This window comes from Ahaetulla prasina, chromosome 1, assembly GCF_028640845.1.
Source record: "Ahaetulla prasina isolate Xishuangbanna chromosome 1, ASM2864084v1, whole genome shotgun sequence".
Classification (NCBI taxonomy): domain Eukaryota; kingdom Metazoa; phylum Chordata; class Lepidosauria; order Squamata; family Colubridae; genus Ahaetulla; species Ahaetulla prasina.
In genome coordinates this window covers 61,505,588-61,520,338 of record NC_080539.1, presented here as the reverse complement: position 1 = coordinate 61,520,338, position 14,751 = coordinate 61,505,588, and the positions used below count along the sequence as shown (strand labels likewise).

The 14,751-nt window shown below is 36.5% G+C and overlaps 1 long non-coding RNA gene across 1 annotated transcript; it reads right to left on the bottom strand.

Annotated features, from left to right (window-relative positions):
- Positions 1 to 10,848: 10,848 nt before the first annotated feature.
- Positions 10,849 to 13,082, bottom strand: LOC131189328 (uncharacterized). Its single transcript, XR_009152979.1, has 3 exons — positions 12,985 to 13,082; positions 11,316 to 11,546; positions 10,849 to 11,238 (listed from the first exon to the last, which is right to left on the bottom strand). It is a non-coding gene; the product is annotated as an uncharacterized LOC131189328 (long non-coding RNA).
- Positions 13,083 to 14,751: the final 1,669 nt, after the last annotated feature.

Here is a 14,751-nt window from a genome sequence, read left to right as displayed (position 1 = left end):
TGCTCCTAGACAAATACTTCATATTTTTCTAAGCAGTGCAGATCATTTTATTAATAGCTCTTTGCATAGCTATTTCTTGCAACATTATAATACTTAATTGTATTACTGATTTTAATTTTCACTGCTTGGCATTTGACAAATGAACTTATGTATAGTATATGTGTAAAGCTCTTTCATATGAAGAACCTGAATTACACATACACAGACTAGTAAGAATTTAGGATGTGTTCTTATGTGTGCTCCAAGTAAGTTGGGAACCCACCTCACATTGTTACTCATGTGACAACATCCTGAACCACAGTGCTTCAAGGCATTCCATGCAACCTAAGTAACATTTATTACTAAATACTGTTTGTAATAGCACAAACAATAACAACAAAGTAGTAAAAACAACCAAAATATCTCCAAATATTAAACATAAGGTAAATAGTATTGTGTCACTGACCCTTATTTCAAAACCTAGGCAGGATCAGATCTGATTAGTACTTGGATGAGAGACTAGAAGAAAAGACCAGGACTCTAAACTAGCCAATATTTCTCAGCCTCAGACATTTTAATATATGTAAATGTTTTGGTTGGGGAATTCTGGGAGTGGAAATTCACACATCTTAAAGTTGCTGAGGCTGAGAAATATTGAATTAGAATAAAAAAAATTAAAAAATATCCTGGAAGAAAAATGGTGAATCACTTTCACTCTGTCGTCAAGAAAACTGTGTGAACATGCTCATGAATTCTTAAATTCAACATCAAAAAGTCCTTCTTGCCCTTCTTATCCTGGGATAACAATTACTTCCCATTTGTATGGAGAAGTTTGGGATATCCAGGAAAGAAATTTTGCAGTTGTAGAAAAGACCTTGACTTTGATCTAAGGTTTAATTACTGTAAAAAAGACTGCCATGTTTGGAAACTTTAGGAAAAGAATGCAAAATAAAATTGATGGGGCTATGTGGCTTTATGCTTTGACTCATAAATTTGCCCAGAATAACATAAAAGTAATAGCGTGCGTCTCAGAAGAAAATATGCATGACATCAATTGGAATCTGACTTTTAGGATGCTGAAAACATTAGCACTAGTAAATATTTGAAGGCAGTTATCCAAATGTTTACATCAGTCTTTTGTTTTTCTCCACAGAGTGAATATAGAAAGGAATGGATACACTATTGGAACTGTCTATTGTTTTGTCTCTATTGCTAAACTCAAATCAACTTTATAATAAAGTTGAATGTATTCATTTCTCTATCATGCACCTAATCTGGTTAGGATTTTATTTTGACTGTGTGCTAATCCTGAAGCCATGTTCTAATATGATATGGAGGGGCACAGGGAGTCACTTGGATATGTTGCTCTATTGCAACTGTATCATTAGGACTCATAAACAACCTTGGTGAAAACCAATTATGGAAAATTTGAGTCAGCTTGGATTCTTTATTAGGGTTTTAGATCTATTTCCCATTGAACAATTTTTAGTCAATTAAACCAAAGGAACTCTCCATATTTTAGAGTAGTAATTTCTAAGTATCTCTCTTTTAGAGTTTAGAAAAAAGAATGTCTAACCTATGAAATGGGTTAATGAAAAAATCCGTTAAATTTACACAGGACTGCAAACAATATGGATGACCACGGATGGCAGCAAAGAGTACTTTCTGTTCTATTTAACTGCCCTACAGGCCTTTCTACAAATGTACAAAATACTTATGGCTTCCTTATTTGGATAATTCCTGGTAAAGTCTCTCTCCTTTTCAAATTGCTCCATTTTTGAACCTTAATATTGTGAGCAAATGTTTGAGAAGGACTTAGAAGCAAATCAGTAACAAACCAGGAAACCTGAAACAAACTATGCATTTAAGTCCCCACGTTTTATTAGACCACAGTTTAAAACATGGTTTCAAACAGGTTTACTGCCCTAAAACATCCCGTGGTTTATTTACTGGCTATGAGTGGCACTAAGCCAAAACTATGAAATCACAGTATAATATACCTATAGAGGAGAGTATTTGTAGATCAGGTTTGAAATGAGGATCCTTGGTGCTCTCTGAGCTTGGTTGTTTTCTTGCAAATGTTTCATTACCCAAAGCAGGTAACATTATCAGTGACCCATAAAACACCACAGCCAAGTGAAATGGCAATGCTTTATGGACAACAGTTCCAAAGAAGATGAATCAGTTTGGCAGTTGGACTCAGCCAAACTGATGGGGGTGAAGTGCTTTAAAATCACTTTATTTTAGAACATTACAGCATTAGAGGCGTTAAGCATAGGGGAGGAGCACAAACAGAGCCTTACTTTATACCAGTGTTTCTCAGCCTCAGAAACTTTAAGAGATGTGTGTGACTTCATCTCCCAGAATCCCCTGGCCAGCATACTGGGTTGAAATCCACACAACTTAAATTAAAGTTGTCAAAGTTGAGAAACACTGCTTTATAATCTCCAGCATAGCTAGGAACGACAGGAGTTACAGAATGAAACACAAGCCTTTGCTTCTCAGAGAAGCCAGATGTTAACCTCTCAACCAAAGAAGAAGCTACAGCAATGTAGTAACAGTTGTAGACACACCACATTAAGCATTTGCAGACAGACTTCTAAATGGTTAAATGTGAAAGCAGAAGTTCTTCTGCTTACAAATATGTGCTGCCTGACTGGAAAAACCACTGAGTCTTGAACAAAGAAATATGATATCATTCCACTGGCCTCTGAACTTTAGACAACCTTCTAAAACTTCTTCAGACATGCAAAGATTGACCCAAAATATGGAAATTATTATGTCTAGAGTGTTTTGTGGATGCATTTTTAAAAAACCAGTTTACACAGTAAGCCGCCTGCATTAACACAACATAAGCATATTTCTCAATCATGGAGTTGTTTAGCCACATAAATACTATAGACAATATCACTGTGTCTGCATCTTTTGTTTTGTGCTTCAAATCTTAGAAACAGATAAAATGCTCCAGGGTGATTACTCCTAAAGATAAACTGTTGAATACCCCACCCCCTTTGTGTGTGAATTATCATAACCATCATGGAAGTCTACTGAGCCATAGAGATCTAATCTTGTAGGAAGAAGTATGACCTCAAAGATAACTTCCTATTCCTATGAGGCCTATGGTTTTTTCCAATGTCAGAATTTTAACAGTAGAACCGAAAGAGACAATTATCAAGGGAGATGGTCCATGTTGATAGTGATGTATGGATTTGATGTTTCGAAGCCTTAGTGACTCTGAGCATACCCTCAGACTGATACAGTAATAAAACGAATTACTTCCCTTTCATTTGTTTCACAGTGGGGAATTCCTTTAAATAAAGAAAGCAAGCTAGGGAGGGGAGGAGGAAGGGAGAGGGAGGAGAGCAATCAAAACAAACATTGTAAGCAGGGAAGGGTTCATGTCAGAATGGCCCCAATGAACATCAGTTTGTTTGTCTATTTATTTATAAAATTTATACGCTGCCCATCTTACATCAAGATAACCTTGAAGTCCCAAAGTTCAGGAGATCTATTGCAGACTTTTCCAATCTGATGACATGCAAATTGATCAAATATAGTTGGAGATATGGGAGACAAACCTTCAATACAGATGAACAGCTCCAAATTGGAGAAACCTGTTTTAATAGAAACCTCTCTCCTAGGGCTAAGAGGAGCTTCAGGAGATGATTTTCATCAAGAATTTTAGTTGGGGACAAACTTCCATCCAGTGTGTTCTGAATCCTGTTCTCTTCCTACAGTGATGCATATTTTTATAAACATATGTGAATTGCATTTTCTTGGTTGATATCAGATGTTGTTGAGATCAGATGTGTCGTGTCCCACTCCTCCACTGACGGCCGGTTCGGGGAAGTCCATATCAAGCGTGCCTCTGCAGCTCTGCCAAAGTCCTATCAGAGTTCTCAAGGCAGTCAGGAGACCAGGAAGTGACTTCAGCAATCCAAGTTAGACTTTGCCTGACTCAGAGAATGCCAGAAAGCAGATCCCTTATATAGGCCATGGGGTGTGGCTCCATGACTCAGCACTTATCCAGGCCTGCCCCTCCCTTCCTTTTGGTGACATCGCCTTTCCATTCTCCAGAAGCGTGGGTCTATCCATTGCATCGTTTCGTCTCCAGCTGTTGGTAATCTCAGCTCGTGGCTGGCTTCAGGCGCACATGCTATCGGAGAGAGGTTTGTTTGTTCCGCCTGTCCGGGCATGGTGCCAGGGCTGGGGGCTGGAGGCATGCCAGGACATTCTTCAGCACTATCAGCGTCTGGCAGGAGATAAGAGGGGCCCTGCTGCGGCAGGGAGAGTGGGCAAGACATAACAAGATGCTATACAAGGTAAAGGTTCCCCTTGCACATATGTGCTAGTCATTCCCAACTCTAGGGCATGGTGCTCTAGGGGGCGGTACTGAAGACGTCTCCATGGTCATGTGGCTGGCATGACTAAATGCCAAAGGTGCACAGAACACTGTTACCTTCCCACCAAAGGTGATCCTTATTTTTCTGCTTGCATTTTTACATGCTTTTGAACTGCTAGGTTAGCAGAAGCTGGGACAAGTAATGGGAGCAGCACTAGGGATTCAAACATGCTGTATAAGAAGAATTATAACATCTTGCCTGAGTTAGCTTGAGTCTTTTTGGCAAATTAATCAATAATGTATTTTTTCATCTGTTTCTACTTTAACCTGGTATTGCAAAAATATTTCATGCTTTATTTAGTTCATATTGCAAAATATTTCATATTTCTCCTAAAAGGAAGAGGGATGTACAAATCCCCAGTATGTTTCTTTCTACCTTAACTGATGTAAAAATAGCTCCTTTGATGTGTCATGATTAAATACATGGATTGGAGCAGTATCTCACTGAAATTAATCATTTCATACTGCAAACAATTCTTGTTGGATTTAACCAAATGACCCCTGTAGTGTATTTGATGGGAGATACTGTTATTACTTCTGATTATACAACTGATATTATGTGCTAAGGGAGAGCATAAATGAGGATATTATGCAGTGTTTTTCCAACTGGTGCATAGTTAGTGTAACTTGTGTATGTTTGTGGAAGTAGACTTCCCCCAACTGTTGGAATGCTGCAACACTTGGCCAGATTTACCACCTAAGCAATAAAAATAGTGAGGTTTAGAAAGGAATGGAAAAAAAATGACTTTCTATCCTATTCCTAGCTATAATATTCACTTTCTTGCTATATTCTTGTCATATTCTTTCTGTTAATCGTTTCACACTGCAAACAATTTTTACCCTTGTTGGATCTAACCAAATGACTTCTGATATGTATTGGATGGGAGATACTGTTATAACTTCTGATTATATAATTTATATTCCGTGCTAATGGACAGCATAAATGAGGATATTATGCATTGTTTTTCCAGGTTGTGTACAAAACAACAACACATTCTTTCTGTTGTTTTTCCCCCCACTGCTCTTGCTTCTTTTGCCCAATGGCAGAAGCAAATACCCTGACATTTTAATTCTACTCCGGATATTTATGTAGCAGGCAGTTTGAAGCTGCAATTTCAAATGTACGTTCTGCATGGCAATCGTGTCAATCTACCTACATATTTTGACTAATCCAAAATGCAGGCTAGGAATTGGATCATAGATCATAGAATCCTAGGCCTGAAAGGGGCTTTGAAGGAATGTTGGCAGGAGACCTTCTACCATGCTGGAAAAATGGATGTCGAATCTGGAATGGATGGAACATGCACAATTCTGGGAGACAAGCACTCTCATGGCTTAATTGCTCTTACTGTCAGGAAATTCCTCCTTAGTTCCAGGTATCATCTCTTTTTTTTTATGAGCTTCCACCCAATGGTTCTTGTTCTATTCTCAGGTGCTTTTCTGCACACCAGAACAACTAGGCACAAGAACAGTTTTTCCCCGAACGCCATCACTCTGCTAAACAAATAATTCCCTCAACACTGTCAAACTATTTATTAAATCTGCACTACTATTAATCTTCTCATCGTTCCCATTGCCCATCTCCTTTCACTTATGACTGTAACTTTGCTGCTTGTATCCTTACGATTTATACTGATATTGTTTCCTCATTGCTTATTTGTAGCTTATGACTATCATTAAGTGTTATAAGTGTTGTTCCTTTGATGAAGGTATCTTTTCTTTTATGTACACTGAGAGCATATGCACCAAGACAAATTCCTTGTGTGTCCAATCACACTCAGCCAATAAAAATTCTATTCTATTCTATTCTATTCTATTCTATTCTATTCTATTCTATTCTATTCTATTCTATTCTATTCTTTTGGAGAATACGTTGACTCACTCTTCTTTATGAAAGTCCCTCAAGTACTAGAAGAAAGCTAGCATGTCCTGCCCTTCCCTTTGTTAGGCTAGATATACCTACAGTAATTCCCCTAACTGTTCATCATATGGTTTAGTCTCCAGACCACTTTTCATCTTTATTTTTTCCCCAACTTCTGTAAGTGCTCATCTTAGTCAAATGACTCTGGGTGGCTTACAATTAAAAAAAAAATTATGATTAAAATATTAAAAACATTTTAAAACAATAAAAGCAAATAAAATAAAAATAAAATATACATTTGCAGATTCAGGCTATTTGCTATATATCTCTTATAGTTATATGTCCTTTCCATTTTTATACTCATTCTTTTTGCCTCTCACTTTTTCAGAGAGCTCTTTACGTTAGTTTGTCTGGCATAGTTTGATTGGCTCTTCTTTTTCTCTATGGTATTGTGTTTTATTGGGTTTTAATAATCTCATGTTCAGAGTTTCCCTAGCATCTTGTTGTTTTTTCCCTTTAGGATTTTCATTCTTGGAATCCTTTCTAATCTGTCTTTTAGTTTGTTGAAGTCAGCTCTCTTGAAGTCTCAGACACTACAGTAGAACCTCTGGTCACGACCGTAATTTGTTCCATAACTTTGGTCGCAATCTGATTTGGTCGTGACCTGAACCTAATGCAAAATTAATGCAGTGGCCACATGAGGTCACTGTTGTTTGGCGCTTACAAAAAAAAATGGCGCGGAAGGGGAAATAGGCTGCGGATGTGTTTGATCGCTACCCAGATATGTGTTTGTGACCAGATTAAAAAAAATTGTGAATTTTTGGGTCAGAACCTGATTTGGTCGTGGTCAGAAGTGTTCGTGACCAGAGGTTATACTGTAGTTTGATTTTGTTCAATTGTCTGAGCCGGCATTATGTTGATTCCTAGTATGGCATGTTCATTCTCTGAAAAGTTTCTATAACTTCTGCCCTTTTCTATCATTTCTATCATTCCTATACATAAGAATTAAATCTAATATACTTGACTCTCTAGTTCACAGATGTCAAACTCGTGGTGTTACATTGCTGTCACGTGATGTTTTGCAATGTTTTTCCCATTTGTGGACACATCTGGCCCACAGGCCACCAGTTTGACACCCTGCTCTAGTTCCTTTTTCTACTTTTGGGTAACAAAGTTGTCAGCTAGGCATGTCAGGAACCGGTTTGATCTCCAACTTACTTCAGAGTTAGTCTGCCAGTTTATGTCAGAGTAGTTAAAGCCAGGGGTGAAATGCTCCCGGTTTGGACTAGACCAGCCGATCTGGTAGTGATGGTGGTGGGCAGTTCGGAGAACCGGTAGCAAATATCCCTGCCCCCACCCCCCGCCACCCATGCCCACCTAATCACCCACTCGCCCACTTCCCCACTTGCTGCTTCGTTTAAAAAAATACTTTTAAAAGGTTAAAAAAAAGGCTCTGACAATCCCAGCTGAGCTGCCTGATTGTTAGAGCCTTCTTTTTTTACTTTTAAAAGCATTTTTTAAACAACCTATTCAGCAGAATAGATTGTAAAAAAAATGCTTTTAAAAGTAAAAAAAAAGACCGCGTGCCACAGCTGATCACCCCCCCCGGCACTATTCTACTTACCCCATGCCTCCTTTTGGTGTACACTGTGTGCGTACGCACCTTGCACAACAACAACAACAGCAACGACAACAGTAAATCCTTTTAAGATGGCCAAATGGTCAGTAAACTATTAGAAATTTAGGATATACAATATTTGATGGCAATTGAGCCTACTGAACCTAAATCAAATAGGAATACAACAATTATTCCTCCAGCTAAGATTGGTTATAGAATTAACCCATTTTTTGGTTGTTATAAATTTTGAACCACACACTTCGAGTAGCTCAGAGAATAAATGAATTGCTGCAATTCTTATTCTAAACCTTTTGAGTTCTAAGTCCTTGCATTAAGCTATCCAAGCATCAGACCATAAGAACATCATATGTTCTCAAAAGCTGTAAGGAGGTATGATTGAGATCAGCATTTTTGCCCCTCTAAATGAGCTCTATAGTTATCGGTTGGGACTTCCAGCCATGCTGTGTCCCAATCACACAGTCACTGTGAGAATTTTCTGTATAAACTGCAATATAAACATAAATTGAGATTAGCAGCACTGAAAAATACAGCTTTTTACATTAAAAATAGCAGCACCTAGAACTTCTTCTTCCCTGCATCCCTCCATGTCTAATTGTTCTGATCATCCTTGCCAGGTATATTGATCATTTCCAAGGAATAATAAACTGGCCTTAAATCTCTACAGATTCTGTTATTGGAAGGGGGATGGTGAGGAATGCTAAACTAGTTAAAAGCTTGACTGCTCTCAAAGGATTGTTCCTTTGTATTTGCATAGGATCTGGAAATACTATTGAAAGGAATTTCCTCCTGTTTTCTAAGCCAGGGGTCTCCAACCTTGGCTCCCTTTAAGACTTAAGCTTTGCTGGCTGAGGGACTCTGGGAGTTGAAGTCCACCAGTCTTAAAGGGACCACGTTTGGAGACCCCTGCTCTAAGCAGCAGCATTACTTCTTCTGTCTCTATAATCACTGAGGAACTTGTTGAAAATAATTTCAAATAGTGCTTCTTTCTCATCTTTATGAGCCCTCCTCCCTTCAGTCTGGACATATCTGATCTCCTCCAAATATTTATTTTTCCTTGTGGGAGTTGGAGTGCACAAAATTCTGGGGTAAAACATTATAAGGCAGGAATTTGGGATTATTAAAACCACAAGAAAAATTTCCCCCATCACATTCAGAAAGTTGAGGGCAGATAGCCCATGAAGTCTGCATTTCACCACCAATCGTACTATAAGAATGGTTCTTTTCAGGTCTTGCCACCTGACTTTTATCTAAAAAATGTTCTGCAAAATGAAGCTAGGATCTCTTGCATTCAAGTTATATTCCATTTCATTGATTTGTTTCATTTAGTTTCATTCCGATTTATGCCTCTCCAGATGCTGGACTGTATTTTCTCTATGTAATATAAGAAGCAACCTTGATAAAAATTCTATATCCAATTTCCTGGGAATAAGTCAAAGGGATTGATCACTTCAAAGACTTATTGGAAATTATCCTGTATGGTATTTTCATCCAGGCTGGTGGAACCATAATGAGTGGTAAAGACATTCTCAGAACATCAGAAATTCTGTAATATGGAAATGGATTTGTCTGCTTTAAGAATGTTTAATAGTGAAAAGGACATAGATGTTTTATAAATAAATTTTAAATTATAAACTGAAATGATAATGAATATGTTCTGCTTTGAATAATTGGGTTTTTTAATGGTGCAGAAAAGTTATTCTTAGACACACAGAACTCTCATTAAATTTCTGATTTGAATCCTAATAGTGATGGAGCAACACATAGTTTTCTAATGTAAATTTGTGGGAAATTGATTTGACAGAAACTCAGCCAATCAAATAACCAGGTTTAGAATAATAAAAAATGCACTTTTGATATGGACAATATCACTTAGTTGGTTGAAATTTAAGCTTATTCTTTATACCATAGTACTTTGGATGGAGAATCTCAAAGACTTAGAATTAGTTTTCATTTTTCTCCTCCAATATATCTTAAAAGAAAATGTGAATGCACATATCCAAATGCATGTATTCATGAAACCAGTATGCTTAATTTGAGATGCTATCTTATACAAGTAAGATAGAGTGAGCTAGATAGTTTCCTTCAATATTTAGACTGTGGCATGGTTTTAAAATGACATCACATACAAAACAGTTGCCAAGCTGGGAAATTCTAATTTATTTTTGGCAGACCAACAAGATACGCAGGCAAAGGGCAAAGTTAGTTTTTAAAAATATTTTTTATTATGAACATGTTACTGTTGATTTTGGTCTAAATGTTGAGACACTTTTCATAGTACTGTTGCAAGCCCTGGAGGAACTTTTTCAATTCTTCAAGAGATTATCTAATTAAACAAAACAACACAAATTATATTCCTTTTACTGAGCCAGACTTTCTTCTCTACTTGGGCCTTCATAAGAACAGGTGTGGAAAGGAAACAGCAACAATTAACTATTATTGGTATATAGGTTGCTTGCTAACCAAGCTATGACTGCAGAGCAGTCTTCCCACACATTTCAGTCTGTGTTAACATCATCACTTCATTATGTGGTGCAGAATTTGGTAAGGAAAAGTCTTCTCCACGTTGGACTTTTGGTGACCTCTTGTACTCATCCATGAAGTTTTCTTGGCAACAATACAGAGGTGCTTTGTTACTTCCTTCTTGGACATTTTTGACTAGGTGATCTAGCCTACTGCTCTGAAATTTCCTAGCTAGGGCTACTGAAAATTGTACTCAGTACGGCTACTAAATCTGGAAGATCACAATTATATTGTATAACAATGTTATAATTGGCTTAAAATATTTCTTTATATTAATATAATACCTTCCCTTAGTACCATTACTTTTCTGATTTAGTCCTGTATATTTCTACTCAGAAGTAAAATAAATAATCTCATTCCTAGATAAACAGATGGAAGTTTGAAGTCTGAAATAATTAATCAATTGAGCTAACCAGTTAATTTAAAAGTGAACTTGAGAATGCTTCTTCCATATTGGTAATGCATTAGTAAAAAGAAAATTGATCATGCATTTGTAAAAATGCTTTTAATCAGCAAATCTATGCAGAAAACATAAGGAAAATGTTGATCGAGCCCACCCTCACAGCAAGTGAGCCAAGTTTGCTATAGTAAAGAATCTCCAATGTCATTCATTCTTCCAGTATCTTAGTCAATGTGTGAGAATTAGTGAGAATTTTGAATTTATTTATATTCCTAATCAACATGTTGTTTTTAATTAGTTTTGTTATGACATCTTCTCTTTTGTCAAAAGTGTAATTTCCCCCCAGTAAACAGGATAAAGTGCAGTGGGGTATTTTATGTCCTCTGAAAATGTTGTATTCAGACAAGATGCAACTTCCAGTGTTGTCAGAATTGTATCTAACAAAGAGAGACAAATAATGATGTTATCCTAGAATCATTTCCACTCCCATGCCACCAGATGGGCTAAGACTTACCATTTCAGTCATACCATGTAGTCATACTAAGTGATGATCTGGAGTGCACAAGACTCTGGAAAGTGCTCCATAACTTAATTGTTTACAGCTGTCATCAAAACTAAATAATACATTCTGAATGGTTGGTAAAGTTGGCGGGTGTTTTGGTATGGTTGCAGTCAGAAGATATTATAAAATCCCTGCTCAAATGCTTTCTTGAGGTAACGAAGCAATCAGAGGAAAAATGCATTACTGTGGGAAAAATAGAAATAAACCAACTATTTGAATGCAAGAATATTTGTATATTTGGAATGGGCAATTTGTTGCATCTATTGTAGGCAGATATACAGAATGACGTTAAAATGGTATTTATACTACTTTTATTGTCTCTCTCCATATGTGATATCATTGAGTTTTAAGCCACACATCTGTAATATCGGATATAAATCTGATCAGTTCTATGTTTTACATTCAAAAAACATAGAAATGTATTTGTGTTTAATTAATGACACAAGTCAATCAAAAATCCCTTGCAGAGTTTGTGTTTATACCTTCCTTAAATTAGGACAAGAGTACATCATGACTCAGGATAAAATTCTTGTTTGGCTTTGTGTGATGTATGATTTTTGAGTTTCTTTAATTTCTCCTGGCATGGTACAAGGGCATTTGGGGGCAATTCATACCAAATAATGGGTACCCTCTTCTTTTTCAGCTGGGAGTGGACCAGGGACTGAGAATTGAAAGCCATGGGCCAAAGAATGAGTCCGAGAAACCAATGAAACTAAAGAGGGAAGCTGGTGACCCAACTGAAAAGCCCAAATTACAAAAAGTACTTTTCAGGTCCAAAATTTTTCATGCCACACATTTTGATGAAAGGCTGTTAAAGTGATTGGACTGTCAGTTGCATTATGTTATTGACTCAAAAATAACTTTTCTTGGTATATCCCCTCACAGGCTGGCAATATCTGCCATTATACTAGTTCCTGGAAAACAAAGAGGAAGAAGGAAGAAAATGAAAAAGGAAATAATGTGATATGCAAACTAAATATGAACTTTGTTGCTTGTCTTGCTGCTTTAATACAAATAATGTTTCCTAGCTGAGAATATGTTAAACAGAGACATTCTAAAGAAGATCCTGGGTCCAGATAAAATATACTTGTCAAATAGTCATTGACAGTCACTAAAACAAGGCCAGAACGATGTGACATTCCAGACGTTGGTGGAGTTGAACTCCCATAATTTTCATAAAGCATTATCCATGGTTAGAGACTGTGAGAGATCAACAAAACTAAAGAAGTAAAGACTTTATATTTCTGTTTTTAAAAAAATCTATAATCAGCTTTATTTTATATCCCGGTGGCACAAATTGGCATAACTGCTTGGAGTTCTTTTTAAAAAGAAAATACCATCGTTGTATGCAATATTAACTGAACTGATTTTTATAAATAGTCAAAAAGGTATGATGAATTTTAATTATAACTATTTTAATAAACTTTGTCAATACATATTGTACTTTGTCAATCAACAGTTTGTGGCTTAAAATAATTTGAAGTGTCTTCCCTATACCTAATATTCTTTTATTTCTCCATTATAGGCTATCACTTTAGATTGATAACTTTCAAGGCCTATAGATGAAAACTGGCCTTGGAGAATTTCTTTGTATTTATGTCAGTTTCAGGAGGAACTTTACCTTTATGTTTTGCAGGCATTGTACTCCTTATTTTGGAATATTGCTTGCTATATTTTCTCATTTACATTGTTTCTTAGTGGTGGTTTGGTGGTTTCCTGGCCTGTTTTAGATGCTGTTGGATTACTTCACATACGGCCTGAAAAACTACCATGCAATACATATTAATAACCCGTCAGTTACTGTGTAATTGATGCAAATAAAGTTCAAGAACAAACATAGCCAAAGGTGGGAACTGCAAATGTAAATCAGTAATATGTTTTGAAGATTAATGGCGTACCTTGTAACTCCTGAATTCCTTACTTCTGCTTCCAAGAGATTCATAGCACAATGTCAACTATTTAGAAATCACTTCATTTTATTCCAAATTTGTTTGATGTCTTCAGTTGAGAAACATAGCACTTGCCTTACAGTAAACCTAACTTGGATCAAAAGAATGGATGCTTACCTTTATTCTGTATAAATCATGAGCTGGAGTTTAATCATGTGTATGTGTATAATATTTACATATTGTTAAGAACAATGATTCTGTGATTTCATAGAATCATAAGGTTGGAAATGACCTTGGCGATCTTCTATTCCAAGCCCCTGCCCAAGGTAGGAATCTTCATACAATTCTGGATAAAATCCCTAATTTTTGTTTGAATTATATTGATAATTCCAGAAAGAAGACTGTTCCACTGCTTAATAGTTCTCATGGTCAGGTAATTGCTCTTTATTTTGAGTTGGATTTCCCTTAAACTTCCATCCATTAATTCTGGTCCTATGACTAATATGGAGAATAAATCCAAGTCTTCTTCCCTGTGAGAGCCCTTCAAGTATTGGATGATTGCTATCATTTCCCCCCTAAGCACTTATTTCTTTAAATAAACCCAGTTCCCTTAACCCAGGGGTCTACAAACTTGGCTCTTTTAAGACTTGTGGACTTCAACTCCCAGAGTTCCTCAGCCAGCAAAGCTGGCTGAAGAACTCTGGGAGTTGAAGTCCACAAATCTTAAAAGAGCCAAGTTGCAGACCCCTGCCTTAACCATTCTTCACAGGATTTAGCTTCCAAGCTCCTTGCTTGTCTTCATCACCCTTTTCCTGGGATATATGCATAATGATTGTCATTTAAAATCTATAAGACTTCCAAGAACCTTGTTTTGACAGATCCGTATACCTCATCTTGCTTGTTTGCTGAAAAGAACATAATGGGTTAAAATAATCATAACATATTTGTGCTTTTTCTCTGAAGGCTATAAACGCTTTTAGGATATATTGCGAAAACTGTATTTTCTACTTCCCTTCAGTAGAGTTTATTTGACATTCAAAGTCACGGTGAACGGGGGCATGATATTTTCAGAAAGCATTTCAATGCCATCTTCTAAAAACAACTATTTTCTCTGGATAGCCTTTAATAGCTTGCGAGCTTGACTGAGCAATTTCTAAAGTGGTTTCCAGCTCTTTCTTTTCCATGTTGTTATTTATACATAACAGTTTGTGAAAGCTGATCACAAAATTATAAACCTCAAGCCTTGCTCAGTTTGGGATTTGCAGTATTGGATTTACTTATAGAAGTCCTATATTACCTCTTGAGGCAGTTCTGTATAGTTCTTGTTGGGAATTTTCTTTTAATTTTTAACAAAATATGCATTTTGCATATGCATATCCAAACTTGCCTTTTGGAGCAAAAGAGAAAAAAATCTGTTTCATGTTCTACATAAAATATTAATTTTAGTTAATACTTAGGTTGATATTTAGTTCCCTTCTCTATCTAGATAGAGAGCATTG